Source organism: Phyllobates terribilis, unplaced genomic scaffold, assembly GCF_046119375.1.
Source record: "Phyllobates terribilis strain yellow unplaced genomic scaffold, ASM4611937v1 Scaffold_7__3_contigs__length_470593459, whole genome shotgun sequence".
NCBI classification, from domain to species: Eukaryota; Metazoa; Chordata; class Amphibia; order Anura; family Dendrobatidae; genus Phyllobates; species Phyllobates terribilis.
In genome coordinates this window covers 429,743,412-429,758,376 of record NW_027362767.1, presented here as the reverse complement: position 1 = coordinate 429,758,376, position 14,965 = coordinate 429,743,412, and the positions used below count along the sequence as shown (strand labels likewise).

Here is a 14,965-nt window from a genome sequence, read left to right as displayed (position 1 = left end):
AATGTACATCACAGGTCAGTAAGCAGTTACATAGCAGCTCGGGATCCGCAGTCCTTTACAGACTGAGCATAAAGTATCTGTAAAAACATCTGAAGTGAGTGAGAGTGCTTGGGAGTGTTTTGTGAGTGTTTTGTTTTGAGTGAGCGTGCTTGGGAGTGTTTTGTGAGTGTTTTGTTTTAAGTGATTGAGTGAGCGTGCTTGGGAGTGTTTTGTGAGTGTTTTGTTTTAAGTGATTGAGTGAGCGTGCTTGGGAGTGTTTTGTGAGTGTTTTGTTTTAAGTGATTGAGTGAGCGTGCTTGGCAGTGTTTTGTGAGTGTTTTGTTTTAAGTGATTGAGTGAGCCTGTGAGTGTTATGTTCCAAACTCTGTGTGACTTTGGATTCATTGAGTTTAGAAGGAAGTGACTGGTATTAAATCATCCCCATTTTTATTTATCATCACTGTCATCATTGGGACTCACAAACTAAATTCTCCATCACAATGTCTTTTGGAGAAAAAAAAGAGTTTAGTTACTGACCATGCCGTCCAGTGCTTATTCTTGTTGCATGTCCTCAAGCCTTGACCACCTGTCCTAGGGTTCTGGATGTGCGCATGTTGTACATTAAGGCTACTTTCCCACCATCCGGAGCCTGCTGCGGCCCCGACGTTGCGGAGAAGCCGCCGGTGGCTTCCGCTTAATATGCTAATGAGCGGCACCATTTTTTTTCCCACACGCGGACTTTCCTCATAGAGGTTAAGTCCATGAGGAAAGCTCGCATGCGGACCCGCCGGAGAAATTGACATGCTCCAGTCTAGAAAGACGCGCAGCATGTCAGTTTCCGCGTGTGTGCCGCAGATGCATAGTGGAAATGGGGTTTCTACAAATCCCATCCACTATGCTGTAATATCTGGCCACTGCGGTTTTCACGCAGCGCAGTTGCGCTGCGTCCAATCCACAGCGATTAATGATCTTGTGCACATACTCTTACAAGCTGAGCCTTATCAATACCAAGTCACAATACTAATGCACTACAGGATGCAACACCACTATGAAGGAAGCACAGGTGCAAATTACTGATGAAATAATCACCCACCATTCATGGAGTAAATACACATGGATAAGGCTTGTATAGGGCGCCAGTCACACAGATATGAGTGGTGCACTAGGCATCTCTGCCGAGTGACAGGGACTCCCCAGCAATAGAACCCTGCGGCGCAGTGCACAGAGAGACGGGCCAGTTAGGGAGAACAGTGCACGTCACAGGGCCCTGTGACATGCAGGAGAGAGGGTGATTATGATAAATATACACACAGGCGGGGATTTCAGGGAATAATAAGCACATAGGTGGAGCTTTCTTGGCAGCCAGGGGACGCCAAGCCTGAGCAAAATGGAGTTTATAAAAACAGATTTCTCTGCACTCAGACCTCTACAATGGGCCATACAGGTAAGTATAGATTTACTTTTCTATAACCTGTATGCCCATAGTAGAGGTCTGATATCGCCCAGAGGGTGATGGATTCCCTTTAAGTAGATTGTGCTCAGTGAACGATCTGTCTAACTTGTGTCTGCAGGGCTGACAGGCTGTATAGCATAGAGATGCTGCTGCTGCAAAAAAAATTAAAGTCCCATAGTGGGACAAAGTGTAAAAGTGAAACAGTGTCAGGAAGTGAAAACAAAATAAAAAAAAAAATTGTAAAAATATTTAAAAAGAAAAAATAATAAAATAAAAATATACTGTAAATAAATATTATTCTGAAAAAAAAATAACCAATAAAAGTACACATATTTGGTATTGCCACGTCCGGAACGACCTGCCCTATAAAACTGTCCCTATTGTTAACCCCTTTAGTGAACACTGTAAAAAAAATAAAATAAAATCAAGGCAAAAAACGATGCTTTATCATCATACCGCCAAACAAAAAATGGAATAAAACGCGATCAAAAAGACGAATGTAAATAAAAATGGTACCGCTGAAAACGTCATCTCGTCCCGCAAAAACAAGCCACAATACAGCTCCATCAGCCGAAAAATAAAAGTTATAGCTCTCAATATTTTTTAGTATAAAATAGTTTTTATTGTGTAAAAGCGCCAAAACATAAAAAAAGATATAAATGTAGTATTGCTATAAATGTACTGACCTGAAGAATAAAGCTGCCTCATCAATTTTACCACATATGGAATGGCATAAAAGAAAAAACAATTCCTGAATTGTTGGTTTTTGTTTATTCTGCCTCCCAAAAATCGGAATAGAAAGCGATCAGAATGCCATTTGCCCAAAAATGGTACCAATAAAAATGTCAACTCGTCCTTCAAAAAACAAGCTGTCACATGACTGTCAGCCGAAATATGGAAAAATTATTGCAAAAAGTTTTGCAAAAAAAAAAGCGTCTTTTAGTGGGTGACAGCTGCCAAACATAAAAACCAGATATGATTCTGGTATCGCTGAATCACACCGACCCAAAGAATAAACTCATCTAATCACTTATACCGCACGAGGAACGGCGTAAAAAATAAACGCTAGGGCTAGGATTGTGCGAGGGTTAGGGTTGTGCTAGGGTTAGGGTTGTGTTAGTTATTTTTGTACTAGGATTAGGGTTGTGTTAGAGTTGGGATTTTTTCAAAAGTAAAGAAAAAAAAAATGATGACGATATGGTGACTAGTGTTGAGCTCAAGTGCTCGCTAATTGAGTTTTCATCGGGTTCTTGAGTGACATGCTTGAGTCTCCACCCCATATGTTTTGCGGCTGTTATACAGCCCAAAAAAACTTTGCGGGGATTGCCTGCCATGCAAGAGCAATCCCCGCATGTTTTTTTTTGGGTGTCTAACAACCATGAAACATGCGGGGAGGTGCATACCCGAGTACCCGATGCAAACTCAAGTAGCGAGCAATTGCGCTCAAGACTAATGACAACTTATTCAATGTGATGAACTAATGTTATCAAATTCTGTGTCGTACCACTGGGTTCAAAATGTTCTCTATACCACTTGATAAAATCCTTGAGGGGTCTAGTTTCCAAAATGGGGTCACTTGTGGGGGGTTTCCACTGTTTAGGCGCATCAGGGGCCCTAATGGCGTCCGCTCTCTTTTCTAGCATTCAAAAAAATCACAGTGCTCCTTCCCTTCTGAACCCTGCCATGCGCCCATACAGTGTATTCTCCCCAAATATGGGGTATTGGGGTACTCAGAAATAATTGCACAACAGTTTTTGGGGTCCAGTTTCTCCTCTTATTCTTGTGAAAATAAAAAAATTGGGGCTAAAAGATAATTTTTGTGGAAAAAGTTAGATTTTTTTATTTTCACGGCTCTACGTTATAAACTTTTATGAAGCACCTGGGGGTTCAGGGTGCTCACCACACATCTAGAGAAGTTCCTTGAGGGGTCTAGTTTCCAAAATGGTGTCAATTGTGGGTGGTTTCCACTGTTTAGGCACATCAGGGGCTCCCCAAATGCGATATGGCATTTGCTAATTATTCAACCAAATTTTACATTCAAAAAGTCAAATGGCGGTCCTTACCTTCCGAACCCTGCCGTGCGCCCAAGCAGTGGTTTTCTCCCACACATGGGTATCAGCTTACTCAGGAGAAATTGCACAACAAGTTGCATGGTGCAATTTCTCCTGTTACCCTTAAGAAAATGCAAAATTGGGGGCTGAAAAAACATTTTTTGGGGAAAAATTTGAATATTTTATTTTTACGGCTCAATGTTGTAAACTTCTTTGAAGCACCCGGGGGTTCAGGGTGCTCACCACACATCTAGATAAGTTCCCTAAGGGGTCCATTTTCCAAAATGGTGTCACTTGTAGGGGGGATTCCACTGTTTAGGCACATCACGGGCTCCCCAAACGTGACATGGCATCTGCTAATTATTCAATCAAATTTTACATTCAAAAAGTCAAATGGCGCTCCTAACCCTCCGAGCCCTGACGTGCGCCCAAACAGTGCTTTTCCTCCATATATGGGGTATCGGTGTGCTCAGGAGAAATTGCACAACACATTTTGGGTTCATTTTTTCCTTTTACCCTTGCGAAAATAAAAAAAAAAAAACTGTAAAAAAAAAAGTAACATTTATGTGAAGAAAAGTTAAACGTTCACTGCTTTCTTCCACATTCCAAAAATTCCTGTGAAGCACCTGAAGGGTTAATAAACATCTTGATTGTGATTTTGAGCACCTTGAGGGGTGCAGTTTTTAGAATGGTGTCACTTTTGGGTATTTTCTGTCATTAAGGCCCCTCAAAGTCACTTCAAATGTGATGTGGTCCCTAGAAAAATGATTTTGTACATTTTGTTTGAAAAATGAGAAATCACTGGTCAACTTTTAACCCTTACAACTTCCTGACCCCAAAAAAATTTTGATTCCAAAATTGTGCTGATGTAAAGTAGACATGTGGGAAATGTTATTTATTCACTATTTTGTATGACATATCTCTTTGATTTAAGAGCATGAAAATTAAAATTTTGAAAATTGCTAAATTTTCAACATTTTCGTCAAATTTCTGATTTTTTCACAAATAAACGCAAGTCATATTGAATACATTTTACCACAATCATGAAGTACAATATGTCACGAAAAAAACAGTCTCAGAATCAGGGGGATCCGTTGAAGCGTTCCAGAGTAATTACCTCATAAAGTGACAGTGGTCAGAACTGTAAAAATTGGCCCGGTCATTAACGTGCAAACCACCCTCGGGGGTTAAGGAGTTAACAAGGAGGCCATACAGAATATCAAATGTTCTTGGGTAACAGTGATCATAAAATAATAAGTTTTCATGTTTGCTGTTCTAAGATGTGTAGCAGAGGGGCTACAAGGACAACAAACTGAGCTGTATGGGGCAGGTTGAATGACAAAAAAAAAATGTTACAAAAGGGAGATGAGAAAATAATAAAAGTGCGAGGTGACAAGACATGAAATATTTATATAGAAAAAATAAATTGTGTAAAAATACAACAAATCAGGGCAGCAAAGATTGAGATAAAGAGGCTGATTGCCAAAGAAAGTAAAAATAATTCAAAAATATTCTTCAACTATATGAATAGTAAGATAATAAGAAATGATAGTGTTAGGACTCAAAATATAAAAGAAGAGGATTAGGGAAAGTATGAGGCAAAATATTGAAGGGTTTTGCACGAGACGCTATTATGGAGTTTATCAATAAAAATAACCTAATAAACCAGCATCAACCTGGGTTTATGAGGGATAGGTCCTGTCAACTGCTTCGATGAGAAGGTAAATTCCAGAACAGAGCAGGATAAGGCTGTGGATTCACTCTATCTGGACTTTTCAGTAATTCAATATGATGTTTCATAAAGTATGTGTAATCATAATTGATAAAAACAACTGGCTCAGTAATAGGAAACCGATGGTGGTTATTAATGGAACAAACTCTTTGGCTCACCATTAACAGTGGGGTATCCCAGGAAGTCAGTATTAGAGGGGTCACAGGTAACAGTGGGGTACTACAAGGGTTGGTTTTGGGCCCTCTTCTTTTTAATCTACTCATCAATGACCTTGTAGGTGGCAGAGTAGAATTTCAATATTTGTAGATTATACAAAACTCTGCAAGGTAATCAACACAGAGAAGGATAATTTAATATACTTTACCTTGCCAAACAAGCCTACTTCACCACCCGCATCCTCATTATCCAATCATCCAAAACAGCTTTTTGACTTTTCAATCCCTCTTAAGTCTCTATTACCAGTTTTAGTGCTGACGATCTGGCCATTTATTTCAAAGAAAAATTTGACAATATCCAACAGGAAATGTTCTCCAAACCCCCTAATATCATGGATCTCCATCCCTCCTACACTTCATCCAATTCAATTTCTGACTTTGAACCGGTCACAAAAGAAGAAGCTTCCCGGTTCCTTGCTTCTTCTCGCTCTACTACCGGCACAGGTGACCATATTCCCTCTCCCTGACTGTCACCACTCACCTAACTAAAATATTTAGCCTCTTTCTTTCTTCTGGTATCTTTCTCTCGTCCTTCAAACACGAGTAATAACCCACGTACTAAAAACCATCCCTTGATCAGAACTGCGTTGCTATCTACACAGCGATTGCTAATCTTCCCTTCATCTCTAAACACCTGTAATGTATGATTCACTGTCGTCTAATCCGCTATCTCTCAGATAACTCTCTTCTTGGCCCTTTACAATACAGTTTCTGCTCTTTACACTCTACAGAAACTGCCCTCACTAAAGTCTCTAACGTTCTGTTAACAGCTAAATGTAATGGTCACTACTCCCTGCTGAGTCTCCTGGATCTCTCTGCAGCATTTGACATTTGTGCCTCCTCACTTTGCTTTGCTCTCTTGGCCTCAAACAAACTGCTCTCGTCTGGTTCTCCTCCTACCACCTCTGACCGCTCCTTCAGTGTGCCATTTGCTGGCTTTTCATCCCCTATTCTTCCCCTTACTGTCGGGGTTCCTCAGGTTTGAGTCCTAGGTCCTGCCTTCTTACTGCTGGGGTTCCGCTCCATCTCTATGCTGATGACACCCAATCTGTTCTCCTGACGTCAGCCTCATATTACTACAAAATATCAGTGATTGTCTGCTGCCTCTAACATCATGGCCTCCCTCCATCTGAAATTGAATCTTTCCAAAACGGAACTCCTCATATTTCCTCCTCTATTAACCTACCTAAACATAATATTGCCATTTCCAGGGGTGGTTTTATCATTACTCCCAGGCAACACGGTCAATGCAGCATGGCATGGAGGCGATCAGCCTGTGGCCCTGCTGAGGGGTTATGGAAGCCCAGGTGGCTTTGATAGCAGCCTTCAGCTCATCTGCATTGTTGGGTCTGGGGTCTCTCATCTTCCTCTTGACAATACCCCATAGATTCTCTATAATAGATTCTCTATGGAGTTAAGCTCAGGAGAGTTTGCTGGCCTATGAAGCACAGTGATACTGTTGTGTAAACCAGGTATTGGTACTTTTGCCAGTGTGGACAGGGGCCAAGTCCTGCTGGAGAATGACATTTCCATCTCCAGAAAGCTTGTCGGCAGAGGGAAGCATGAAGTGCTCTACAATGTCCTGGTAGACGGCTGCACTGACTTTGGTCTTGATAAAACACAGTGGACCTACACCAGCAGATGACATGGCCCCCAAACCATCACTGATCGTGGAAACTTCACACTAGACCTCCAGCAGCTTGGATTGTGGCCTCTCCACTCTTCCTCCAGACTCTGGGACCTTCATTTCCAAATGAAATGCAAAATTTACTTTCATCTGAAAACAACACCTTGGAGCACTGAGCAACAGTCCAGATCTTCTTCTCCTTGGCCCGGGTAAGATGCTTCTGGCGTTGTCTATTGGTGATGAGTGGCCTGACACAAGGAATGCGACTCTTGTAGCCCATGTCCTGGATATGTCTATGTGTGGTGGCTCTTGAAGCAATGACTCCAGCAGCAGTCCACTCCTTGTGAATCTCCCCCAAATATTTAAATGGCCTTTTCTTAACAATCCTTTCAAGGCTGCGGTTATCCCGGTTGCTTGTGCACCTTTTTCTACCACACTTCTTCCTTCCACTCAACTTTCCATTAATATGCTTGGATACAGCACTCTGTGAACAGCCAGCTTCTTTACCAATGACCTTGTGTGGCTTATCCTCCTTGTGGAGTGTGTCAATGACTGCCTTCTGGACATCTGTCAAGTCAGCAGTCTTCCCTGTGATTGTGGAGCCTACTGAAACAGACTAAGGGACCTTTTTAAATGCATCGGAAGCCTTTGCAGGTGTTTTTTGTTAATTATTCTAATTTACTGAGATAATGACTTTAGTGTTTTCATTGGCTGTAAGACAATCATCAACATTAACAGAAATAAACACGTGAAATAGATCCCTCTGCGTGTAATGACTCTATATAATAGATCCCTCTGCGTGTAATGACTCTATATAATAGATCCCTCTGCGTGTAATGGCTCTATATAATAGATCCCTCTGCGTGTAATGGCTCTATATAATAGATCCCTCTGCGTGTAATGACTATATAATAGATCCCTCTGTGTGTAATGACTCTATATAATAGATCCCTCTGCGTGTAATGACTCTATATAATAGATCCCTCTGCGTGTAATGACTATATAATAGATCCCTCTGCGTGTAATGACTCTATATAATAGATCCCTCTGCGTGTAATGACTCTATATAATAAATCCCTCTGTGTAATGACTCTATATAATAGATCCCTCTGCGTGTAATAACTCTATATAATAGATCCCTCTGCGTGTAATGACTCTATATAACAGATCCCTCTGCGTGTAATGACTCTATATAATAGATCCCTCTGCGTGTAATGACTCTATATAATAGATCCCTCTGCGTGTAATGACTCTATATAATAGATCCCTCTGCGTGTAATGACTCTATATAATAGATCCCTCTGTGTGTAATAACTCTATATAATAGATCCCTCTGTGTGTAATGACTCTATATAATAGATCCCTCTGTGTGTAATGACTCTATATAATAGATCCCTCTGTGTGTAATGACTCTATATAATAGATCCCTCTGCGTGTAATGACTCTATATAATAGATCCCTCTGCGTGTAATGACTCTATATAATATACGAGTTTCACTTTTTGAATTGAAGAACTGAAATATATAAACTTTTTGATGATATTCTAATTTAGTGAGAAGCACCCGTATATAAATGATTATTATTTCACAGGGATTTCTGTAGGCTGGAGGCTCGGGCCGAGAAATGGCAACTGAAGTTTATTGTAGATAAATGTATGGTCAGGCACTTGGGCCGAGGAAAATTAATGTACAGTTATATAATAAATGATAAAACACTGAGTAAAACTGTCACTGAAAAAGACTTGGGTGGACGGAAAACTCAACTTTAGTGACCAGTGCCAGGCAAATAACGAAATGGGAGGCATTAATAGAGGCGGAGACATACATGACAAAAACATAGTTTACTCTATACAGGTTACTAGTGCGGCCGCACTTATATACTGGGTACAATTTTGATCTCTGGTGTATAAGAAGGACAGAGCTGAACTGAAGGGGGGGGGGGGTACAGAGAAAACGACCAAGGGTATTAAATGAATGGGGGACTGCAGAAGACGGGTTATCGGACTAGGGGCTATTCAGTTTGGAAGAATGAGGGCTGAGAGGCATCTTATAATCTTATAACCATGTACAAATATATGAGGGGATGGTACAGAGATCTGTATAATGAGCTTTTTACACCTAAGCCTGCAACTGGGAAAAGAGGGCGTCCTCTACATCTAGAGGATAAAGGTTCAATCATAAACACAGATGATGATTCTTTACTATATGAGCAGTGAGACTATGGATTCTTTACTGTAAGAGCAGTGAGACTATGGATTCTTTACTGTAAGAGCAGTGAGACTGGATTCTTTACTGTAAGAGCAGTGAGATTATGGATTCTTTACTGTAAGAGCAGTGAGACTGGATTCTTTACTGTAAGAGCAGTGAGATTATGGATTCTTTACTGTAAGAGCAGTGAGACTATGGATTCTTTACTGTAAGAGCAGTGAGACTATGGAACTCTCTGCCACCGGATGTTGTAGTGGTCAATAAAGTAAAAACGTACAATGAGGCCTGGCTGCTTTTCTTGATAATATAATATTACAAGTTATGGGTACTAGATTCCGGGACGGAAGGTTGATCCAGGGAACTAATCTGATTGCCGTATGTGGAGTTGGGAAGGAATTTTTACCCTAATATGGTGCAATTAGCATCTGCCCTCATTGAGTTTTTGCCTTCCTCTACATCAACATGTTAGGTTATGGACTTATGTCTACTTTCCCGCTTACATCTATGAAGCAAGTGCGAACAGCAGAGTTGGGAAAATAATTGTGCCATATTGACAATTTTACATATTTGTTAATCTATACAATAACTTTACCCAACTCCTCTCAGCTATAAATTTAGTTGTCCTTTTAGGTGGTTTCTGGTCGTAAATCAGCTCAGAGGAAATCGGAAAAGACATCTAAGCGTTGCAAATTCCACATCAGATCTAGCTCACTGACTAATTCTCAGATAACTCATTCTGCAACACAGAGGCTATAGAAGGGGAACAGTGCAAAATTATTAATGAAACCCATTTGAAAAATATTTTGTTAGCCCAAAATATATGCGCTTACAGTAGTGCTTCAAAATTTTCCATAATTCTGCATATATTTGACCCTAAACAATTTTTCACACAAATCCCAAAAGAAAATAAAGAACCAAATCAAACAAACAAGTAAAAATATTAGACTTTGTCATTACTTAAAAATAATCCAATATCACATGTCTATGAGTGGCAAAACCTTTGCGTTCAATATCAGGTGTGAACTCTTGTGCAGCAATAACTGCATCTAAACTTTTCTGGTAAATGTTGATTAGTCCTGCACAATCGGCTTGGGGGAATTTTAGCCCATTCCTCCCTACAACACGCCTTTACCTCTGTTATGTTGGTGGTTTTCTCTCATGAACGGTCCACTTCAGGTCCTTCCACAATATTTCTAAACGATTAAGGTCCGGACTGTGACTTGGACATTCCAAAACTGTAACTTCATTCTTGTGTTTCAAGACCCACATTCTTTTGAGATTTGAGCTCATGCACAAGTGTCCTGACATTTTCCTTTAGAATTTTCAGATAAAATTATCAGTGGTTGATACCTTTTAATGGCTAACTGCAAAGATGGTAACAAGTTGCAAGCTTTCGAGACTGCTCAGGCCTCTTCATCAGGCATAGTATAACACTAAATCTGAACAGTCACATATTTATACACAATAGGACACAGAAATAATGCAACCACTGAGGACTCTTAAATCTAAATATTTTTCTATCTACTGGCTAACATGGTACAAAAATATATATTTTCCAGATAAAATTCAGAATTCATTATCTAATCAAAGGCAACAGCCGAACAGGCCCAACATGCTGAAACCATGTTACTACCACCATCTTAAGAGGTTTTCATGCTGTAATTCAGTGTTTTTCCTTTCCCCAAACATAAAGCTTTTTTGGTTTAAATGAGAAGAATTGTTTTGGTCTCATCAAGCCAAAAACATTGTTCCAATATCCTTATAGCTTGTCATCGTGATCTTCAGCCAACTGCAGATGGGCCGCAATGTTCTTTTTGGAGAGTAGTGGCTTTCTCCTTTCAATCCTGTCATGTCCACCACTGTTGATCTGTGGTGGACTCATGAACATTATATAATGTAAGAGTCCTTTAGTTGCTTATAGGATACCTTGGGTTCCTTTGTGACCTATTCTATGCCTTGATCTTGGAGTGATCATTGTCGGTCGACAACGCCTGGAGAGAGTAATAATGGTCTTGATTTTCCTTCATTGGTACACAATCTGTTAGAGTCCAAACTATTTAGCAATAGTTTTGTAACATTTTCCAGCTTGATGAGTACCAACAACTCTTCTTCTGAGCACCTCATAAATATCCTTTGTTCATACTATAATACACTTCCAGAAACGTGTTTGTGAAGATCCGGCTTTTGATAGATCCTTGTTCATTAAATAAAACAAGTCGCCCACTCACACCTGATAGTCATCCCCTTAATTAAAAACATCAGACTCCAATTTCACCTTCAAATTATCTGCTAATCCTAAAGGTTAACATACTTTTGTCCCTCAGACATGTGATATTTGATAATTTTCTTCAATATAAAAATTACAAAGTGCAATATTTTTTATTCATTTGTCTGATTTAGTTCATTATCTACTTTTAGGACTTGTGTGAAAATCTGAAGTAGCTTGGGATCAATTTTATGCAGAAATATGGAAAATTCTGAAGGTTTCACAGACTTTCAAGCACAAGTGTGAGTAAAGAAAATGTCCCAAAAGGTGTCCATAATCTTTAAGTGTCAGATAAAGTTTGCCTTTCTTCCAAATGTTCTAAAGTTTGCTATAAGCCTATAGGTAGGAGTGCAATACCATCCAACATATGACCTTATAATCCATGAGTACTTGGGTTAGTCATTCCAACCCTGTGACAAATGATTTGGGAACTGTTTTCGTAGTGATGTTGGCTGTCACTAAACATTCACAGATGTATCTTAAAAATGGTTGAGTGGAAACTGTAGAGGGATAATAATGATTAAATAATTTACATTGCAGATACTGAATCAGAATTTTAGCATTGAACTTTCTGACCGATCACTTAGCTGTTTTGCTATATTTCCTCTAACTCTGTCACATCCATGGACTTCCAGAAAACGATAACACTGACTTACCTTCATGACCTGGTAGGGCAAGCTAAAAAAAAATCTAAAAAATTCAGACTATGTTAATATGGAGTTTAAAAACAAGACCCATGATGGGTTCATACTGTTGGGATTCTCAGAGATGCCTCACCTTCATCTCCAGCTCTTATCTTTCTTCACGGGAGTGTACATCTTGTGTATTGCAGGAAACCTCTTCATTTCCATGTTCATCCTATCACAACATCACCTTAACACCCCTATGTACATGTTGATAGGAAATTTGGCGATGGTGGATGTCACTTTCACCTCTATCATTATACCAAGGGCCTTGTATGGGCTGCTCGCTGGAGACACCAACATCTCCTTCCATGGATGTTTTACACAGCTCTTCTTCTTCTTGGCCGTCGGTAACATGGATAGTTTCCTTTTGGCAGTCATGGCTTTTGACCGATATGCTGCGGTCTGTCATCCATTACGTTATTTAGTGATTATGAACAGAAGAACTTGTATATCCCTGGTGGCCTCCTAATGGGTCATTGCATGCCTCCATTCTGCTTTATACACAGTCATGACCTCTATCCATTCGTACTGTGGCTGGGTTATTCACCATTTCTTCTGTGATTTGCCCGTCGTCATGTTGTTGTTTTGCCCAGATACTGTCCAAATCGAGCAAATTATTGTGTTCATTGAAGGAACCACTGTCATCTTCAGCCCAGTGCTCATCATCTTGGGGTCCTATCTCCTCATAATTAGAGTGGTTGTACAGCTCAGTACACCACAAGGGCGGTGGAAAACCTTCTCCACCTGCACCTCCCACTTAACCATGGTCATCTTGTTCTACAGTACAGTCATATTTATGTATTTTCGACCAAGTTCTGTCTATTCTCCAACTTATGACCGGGTGATCAGCATAGTATACAGTGTTATTATCCCCATGTTGAACCCTTTTATTTACAGCCTGAGGAACAAGGAGGTCAAATCTCCTGTGATCAGGCTCTTTAAAACTGTTTATTACAGGAAGATTTCACCAAAACGAGCCACTGCTGATATACTGCAAAGGTGGCCGGTAACGTAGGCAACGAACAATAAATAATAAAATAAAAAATTCCTCCATTCTTGTAAATTTGTAAAAAAAAGTAAATTGCAAAGTTGCTTGTTTTTACATATAACATTTATAAGGCAAAAACCCCTTTAACATGATGTCACCTGTAAATCCCTTTCTTTATAATATTGCTCATCTTTGCTATTAGAATATTTTCTTTTTTTTTTCTTTGCAGAATCAGCACCGCTCTTGTTGATAATCGGAGTCTGTTTGCAATTTCACTTTAATTGCCTAAATACTCGACACTGGTCCAAGAACAAGACGGGGGTCCATTACTATAAGACCAACATAAAAAATGCTGTTAAGTACACAGGTGGTGCAGATGGTTTCACGGACCCACTGTGCCATGTGGCCGGGCTTTCCTAGGAGGGACATAGCTAAGCAGCGACCAGGTGTTCACTGGAGCTTCTGATGGTGGAGTCAGGCTTGGCTGCAGGTAGCTGCCGAGTATCCCTCCTAGGCAGTCCCCAGTACTGCAGCTGCTGACCATAGGGGTCAGGTACGCACACACTGATAGGACTAGGGCTCCGTTCAGACTACCAAGTTCTAGATACTCTGTAGAATGGTTACTGACAAGGACATGGACTCGGGCTCCATTCAGACTACTTGGTTCAGAATCCTCTGCAGAACAGTTACTGACATGGAGTTTCAGACAGGTCTGACTCGGAGACTGCTTGTAGCAGACTGGAAATACAGGGTACTCTGATAGGCACACGTTCAAACACACAGGTCTTGGATACTGATTCAGGGACTGGCAGGCACATGGACCGCAAGACGAAGTTCAAGCACTGGCCGCACTAGGACCAGGGACTTCGGGTTCAGGACTGGCCGCACAAGGTCCAGGGACTATGGGTTCAGGACACTGGCCACACCGAGACCAGGGGACCTCACAACTCCACTAGCAGACCACCTCACTCACTAATGATTCACTTTGTTGCTTGGCACCTCCCTATTGGGGAGGGTGCCTTTTATACAAGATGCCTCCCAGCTATTGGCTGGGAGCCATCTTGTAGTTGAGCTCTGTTACTAAATGCCTCCCAGCTATTGGCTGGGAGCATTTTACTATGTGTGCACGCTGCCCCTTAAAGAGCAGAGGAGAGCGTGTGCACTAGGCCTATCGCCAGACAGTACTGCGCACACATTACCAGTAAGCAGGGAGCATGCCGGAGACCACGCTGCGCCGCTGGGGCGGCGAGTATGCCAGCATCCCTGCATGGAGGGGGAAGGGGAACCATGTAGGGGCGCTGGCAATAGAGCTACAGTATCTCCCCTTACGCCCCCTCTTCTTCAAGCCCGCGAGTTGGAGGCAGACACCTCTTCACGGACTCCCACGACTTCTCTTCAGGACCATGACTTTTCTTATCCACTAGAAGAAAAATGACACCTCTCACCATCTTCACAACTAGGGTGCTTCTCTCCATCAAGCCATCCTCTGCATAGGACGAAGTGGGCGTAGTTCCAGGAACTTGGCATTGGGAAGTCTCTCTCCATTCGCTGAGATCAGCTACCACCCCAGAGGATTCAAGAATCAACTGGAGTTCCTCCGCCTGGTTGGTGGATTGCAGAGACTTGGAAGATGCCACTGCCTTGACATTCTCTTCACGACACCACCTAGAAACTGAAGATACCTCCTCTGAGCCCATCTTCAGCCTGGTCTCCAAGACGACATGTCCACGAGGCCAGGAAGTTCCTGGGGGCAGATTATTG

The 14,965-nt window shown here is 41.2% G+C and overlaps 1 pseudogene; it reads left to right on the top strand.

Moving 5' to 3' along the window:
• Positions 1 to 12,244: 12,244 nt before the first annotated feature.
• Positions 12,245 to 13,231, top strand: LOC141155604 (olfactory receptor 1L4-like; annotated as a pseudogene).
• The last annotated feature ends 1,734 nt before the right edge of the window (positions 13,232 to 14,965 follow it).